This window comes from Eschrichtius robustus, chromosome 6 (genome assembly GCF_028021215.1).
Source record: "Eschrichtius robustus isolate mEscRob2 chromosome 6, mEscRob2.pri, whole genome shotgun sequence".
In the NCBI taxonomy this organism is placed as follows: domain Eukaryota; kingdom Metazoa; phylum Chordata; class Mammalia; order Artiodactyla; family Eschrichtiidae; genus Eschrichtius; species Eschrichtius robustus.
This window is the reverse complement of record NC_090829.1, coordinates 117,787,830-117,793,983: the sequence shown is the minus strand read 5'-3', so window position 1 is coordinate 117,793,983 and position 6,154 is coordinate 117,787,830. Positions and strand designations below refer to the sequence as shown.

The 6,154-nt window shown below is 43.8% G+C and overlaps 1 pseudogene; it reads left to right on the top strand.

The window, feature by feature from the left end:
* The first annotated feature begins 3,434 nt into the window (after positions 1–3,434).
* Positions 3,435–5,394, top strand: LOC137765953 (glucose-6-phosphatase 3 pseudogene; annotated as a pseudogene).
* Positions 5,395–6,154: the final 760 nt, after the last annotated feature.

Sequence of the window (6,154 nt, the reverse complement as noted above, 5' to 3'; positions counted from 1 at the left end):
CATAGCAACTTGTACCTCTGTTGGTTACAACAATTATCATGTTATACTTTATTTATTATGACATTTGCCCTTCCATGAGACTGTAATCTCCTTGTGACAGAGATTAATTTGTTTAGTCTTTTTAATCTCTGGTGTAATACCACGTACAGAGTGGGCATTTGGGAATTGTTTGCTGGAGGGCATTAAATATAATGATTATTCCCATACAACACATTCCATATTTATGTTTAAATCAATCTACTGAATCTATAGGTAAATGCCTTCCAAAGTGACCTAAAAGTTTTTTTAAATAAATAAAACATAACGCCTTAGGAAAAATCAGGAAACACAAAGTGTTATTTCAAATTCTGGGGGACAACATTACACTGTTAATCTCTAGCATATTTTTCCAGATCCATGAGAGTTAATCCCAGATGTAGTGCCCAGGTCAGGAGTAAAGCACATGTCTCTTTCTGTTCTTCCCTCTCCACAGCAGGAAATCATGTTCCAATTTCAAATTTCCAACATGCTGGCTCCATCATGGCCCCACTCCTCGTAGGACTACTACTTCAAAGAGATTATTCTAGGGCCTCCTTGGACACGGCACAACCACTGACCGTAATTTTTAAACTTTAGTCAACCTGCTGCCTCAGGGAGGTCAAGAGAGTATAGCTTCTTTATGAAGATGCCAGGAAATTGTAGGTTGGGAAGCATGTAAGGAACTTCCTGATTGTAAAATGGTGGATCTCACCTGTGAAACATCCTCAGCCACAACTTCAATCCCTTCCAAACGAAGGTACCAATCAAGAATTTAGGGAAATACTTTTCAGCAGAAGTGCTGCAGAGGCCTTGAGGAGACTGAAGCAGAGGAAGAGAAATTGGATTCATGCAAAGAGAGAAGAAAGGAGGAAAGTGAAGACACCTTGAGGTTGCACTTGCTGGTAGGATGGCCCCATCATGGAGCACAGCACCAAAAAAGGACACTGTAACAGAAGTACATATTGGGAGCACTGCTGCCTTTACTTTACCTACTCAATCCCTGCAGCTCTAGCCTCACCTTCCTTAGGTTTTTCTCTTGACCATGGAAAGCTGGATAAAGAGGAGTGGAAAGGCAATAAATAGGTCATCCAAGGTTGTGAGGTAGTTGAGAGACTTAGACCTTCCACTATTGGCTGGGAGAGAGACACGAGTCCGAGTCTTTTAAGGGTAGATGTGAAGGTGGTTCAAGGATTGACATTTTAATGTGTACCAGATGATTACACTGGCTTAGGCTGAAACCTGGTGAGAGAACCAGTCTCACTCATTTATTTAATCACTCAACAATATTTAGACATGGAATATATATGCTGCCCAAGACTATGCCATAAAAACCCTTTGGATCAGATAATCTGCATCACAATCTCGCCACAGCCTCTCCATTGGAACCAGCTGGTCTCTCAGTTTAGAAAGGTTGTAAAACCGTTCTGGAATGCAATGATTATTCTGATCCCAGGGATAGCCTATATTTACAGATTCAAGTTTGTTGTGACAGTATGCATGGTTAGAGAAATTTTATTTCAGGTAAATGGATAAAATCTTTACAATACTTTTTTGATAAGAGCAAAAATTAGATGATTTAAATTCTGGTTTCCTCCCCCCCACCATTCTATTGCTGATATAAACAGGAATGTATCTTCACCCTGAAGTATTTTATCAGAAGCGTTTTAAAATCAATTAAATTGTAAAAAGAATTCATTAAGAAATAAAATAACTTTTGAAACTTCTAAAATGACAGCGAGCTAAAAATTTTCAGCTTTTAGACACTGTCCAATTCTCTGAGGTTACAGTCAAGTGCCTTGCAACTTCCTGAGTGAGGCCAAATTGATGACATTTCATGTTGAGAAACTTCCGTTACAGGCATAAGTTCTGAGAAAAATAATATGATGAAATTTTAGATACTCCATCACCCCACACACACACCCACTTCCATCTCCCCACCACCGATAAAGAAAATTGTATAACTCATCAGCATGCAGACTTCAAATACTCTTTCATAAAAGTGGGTAGTCATGCTAAAATTATGTAAAGGTTGAAAGCAAAATGAATAGGGACTAAATACAGGCAAAAGAACAGCAGTTTCTAAATTTGACCAGGTTTTTTGGCTATGCAAATAAGACAGAAGTAACCCTCACTTTATGCTACCTCCTGTCTTACTACTGAATTCATCTCATCACACCCAGTGTTGACCTAAACACATTGACTGGAGATCCTGATTTGAGGACTGTGCGACTTTGGGTAGGTCACTTATTCTCTGAGCTTAGCTTTTTCCCTCTACAAAAATATATATAATTATAGTACTAATATTCCATGTTATCTTGTCGATTAAATGAGATAATGTGTTCAAAGCACCAGCACAATGCATGCAGTGTGTGCATAAAAACTGATATCTGAACATAAAATCAAAGCAGTGCACATGCTACCATAATACTGGCATGGTTTTGTAGCGATATGAAATTCTTCAGACACAAATGCCCGAGGGCTAAGACAAATGTGCTGTCCAGCAGCAATGAGAGAGAGTCAGCTGATTTAACAGACCTTTACAGATTCATGACCATTTTGTCATGACAGGATATTTCTTTGTTTACTCCTGGCGGTTTAGGAAGAGGCTATATTGTATTTAGCTCTGATTCCTCACTCTTGGCACATGATAGGGATAATCATTTTTGAAGAATAAATGATTAAATATATAAATGAATGCCTATATTAAATAAATAAAAGGTTTGGGGTTATTATTGCACCTTAGGCCCCGGTCTTTACAGTACAGAGTCACAGCCGAGTGTGCTATAGCCAACAAAGAAGCCCTTAGGAAGATACCCTAAATGTAAGACTTAAATATTTGCAAAGTTTATGGGCATTTGGGCAAATGATCTATCATGGGAAATCAAAGAGCAGAGAGAGGCTACCAGGAAAATATGAGCTTTTCATTACTCCCCCTTTCCTACTCCATCACGCAAACTTCTCACATACACAGAGTATCGATGTGTCTGTGTGATATTATAAATTAAGAAGCCAAGACAAAAGCACCTAAAAAATGTAACATTAGTATGTTCAGAGATTTCTTTTGACCTCTGGGGGCCCAGGTGAGCCTGAGTGCAAAGCACCATTTCCTCACAGGGAAGAGGTGAAATCCTGATGCACAGGCTAAAGGCATGGTTTTCCTCTCTGAGTTCTTGGGCACTAGGCCAAGTGAATGGGCAGGAATCATTCCATTTGCAGAGTAAAATGGGGTGAAAAGCACTTCTGGCACACTTTGTCCATATAAATTATACTTGTTTGCAATTCATCAGCTCCTTCTCTCCTTTATATCCATATGTAATGTAAAGGATCATCTTTCTCTGAAGCTCCATAATGATGCACAGCTCAAAAATGTGATAGAATCAGCTAGAAGAGAGCAGATGGGAGCTTTTTTCCCCAATATGCATATTCATAAAAAAAAAAATAGAGAACTCAACAAAAGGAGATACAGAAGTACTTGTACCCGGGGGCTGCAGAGACTTATGTATAATAGTAAGTTGGTTTTCTGCCACTATTCATTCTTGAAACCTTTACTCATTCATTCCTGCAGTAATCACTGAAAATGCTCTGGGAAAAAGTCTGTCTCTCTATATAACACCAAATATATTTCCCTTTGGATTTTTATTGTACCTTAGAATCCATGATTCAGGAAGAAATGGTTAAATATTTTACTAGACAAATATAATTAGAAGGCAAACTACGGAAAGGGGAGGGGCAAGGCGAGCTTAGACCTGGGAGGAAGTGTGACTTTGACTGTGCTATGTGTAAGAATTCTCAAGCCTTTGGGGACGACTCATCAAAATCAAGAGGCTTATCTGTCAGCCTCCAGATCAACAGCAGATGAATTCAAGCAGGAGAGTCTTGGGCTGGGGAAGGAAGGCGTGGACCGATTTGCCAGCTGTGTGTGCAAACTTAGGGTCCTGCTTCAGCACCGACCTGGGATGCCTGGTTGCCTGGAGCAGGGGTTGTCCCTAGCCTTCTCTCCAAGAGATCTTGAAATATCTAGGAAGGTAGTGGTGCCAGAGGAGAAAGCTCCAGTCTGGAAGGAATCTTGGCCCTTGATATTACATATCCATCTTCACAGCAGCAAAGGAGGGACCCTGGACACATCACCAACCCTCTGATCAAACCCTGCCCGGGCCGGCCCCTTGGTTGCCACAGAGTCCACACTGGGCCAGGGCATCGCGATGGCCGAGGTGCTGCAGAACCAGCTGCCCTGGTTAGAGAACGTGTGGCTCTGGGTCAACTTTCTGGGCGACCCCAAGAGCGTTTTTCCGTTCTACTTCCCCGCGGCCTACTAGGCCTCTCGCTGGGTGGGCATTGCAGAGCTCTGGATCAGCCTCATCACCAAGTGGCTTGACCTTGTCTTCATGTGGTTTCTGTTCAGAGGCAAGCCCTTTTGGTGGGTCCATGAGTCTGGGTACTACAGCCAGGCTCCAGTCCAGGTTCACCGGTTCCCCTCTTCTTGTGAAACTGGTCTAGGCAGCCCTTCCGGACACTGTAAGATCACAGGAGCAGCTCTCTGGCCCATAAGGATGGCCATCTCTTCCCAGGTGGCCACTCGGACCCACAGCCGCTGGGTGAGGGTGATACCTAGCTTGGCTTATTGCACCTTCCTGCTGGCAGTTGGCTTGTCCCAGGTCTTCCTCTTAGCACATTTCCCTCACCAGGTGTTGGCTGGCCTAATAACTGGTGCTGTCCTGGGCTGGCTGATGACCACCCCCCCAGGTGTCCATAGAGCGGGAGCTAAGCTTCTATGGGTTGAGCTCGCTGGCCCTCTTGCTGGGTGCCAGCCTCATCTGTTGGACCCTCTTTACACTGGGCCTGGATCTTTCTTGGTCCATCAACCTGGCGTCTAAGTGGTGTGAGCGGCCTGAGTGGGTGCACTTGGACAGCCGGCCCTTTGCCTCTCTGAGCCGCGACTCAGGGGCCGCCCTGAGGGGTCTAGGCATTGCCCTTCACTCCCCCTGCTATGCCCAGGTGCGGCGGGCATACCTGGGACACGGCCAGAAGCTAGCCTGCCTTGTGCTGGCCACGGGGCTGCTGGGCCCCCTGGACCGGCTGGGCTACCCCCCTCAGATCAGCCTTTTCTACATCTTCAATTTCCTCAAGCACACCCTCTGGCCATGCCTGGTCCTGGTCCTCGTGCCCTGGCTGGTGCACACGTTCAGCGCCCAGGAAGCACCACCCACCCGCTCTTCCTACTCTAGGCGCCACCTACTGCCACTCTCCCTCTCACAGAGCCCACACTCCGTGACCTCCAGAATCTGGGAGGCAGCCCCATCCCCTTCCAGCCCCCAACAGGCCCCTCTCATCTTGAATTTTCTACTTTTCCCAATACCTGGTCTCAGCCCCAAATAAGGGCCTTCTCGCTCCCAGGAAGGCTGGTCCTCCTCCTGCCTTCCCTCCCAAGTCCCCAAAGAGCAAAGGCAACAGCAAGACCAGTGGTTTCTGTAACGCTGTGAGGAGCTCAGAGCAGCCCTAATAAAGCCCTTCCACAGCTCTGGGAAAAAAAAAAAAAAAAGACAAACTATGTAAAAAAGTGAAGACTTCGGTGTTCCTTTAGCAGTACGGATTACAGATATTTAAAAGCGCACTGTTATACCAAACTGTATAGTAATGAACCGCCTGGATGGCATTTAGCTATGTGGTTTTTTTCCCCTAGGTACTTTTTATTTTAATTGGGGTATAGTTATTTTACAATGTTGTGTTAGTTTCTACTGTACAGCGAAGTTGAGTTCCTCATGCTATACAGCAAGTTCTCATTAGCTGTCTATTTTATACACATCAGTGTATATATGTTCATCTCAATCTCCCAATTCATACCGCCCCTCCTTTTCCCCCATGGTGTCCATACATTTGTTCTCTACAGCTGTGTCTCTATTTCTGCCTTGCAAACCAGTTCAGAATCTAGCTAGGTGGGTTTTTTTTTTTAATATCTGATTACTCAGAGGCTAAGGTAGTTAACGCTTTTGTACTGAGGAAGCAGCATTGCTACTAGAAATTTTGTCAAGATAGTGAATATAGTATCAGGTGATATTGTGAAAGAAACTAGCCATAAAAGAAATGCTTTAAAAAAAGAAACATAAGAAAAACATTCAAAGAGTGGTTATGAATTTTG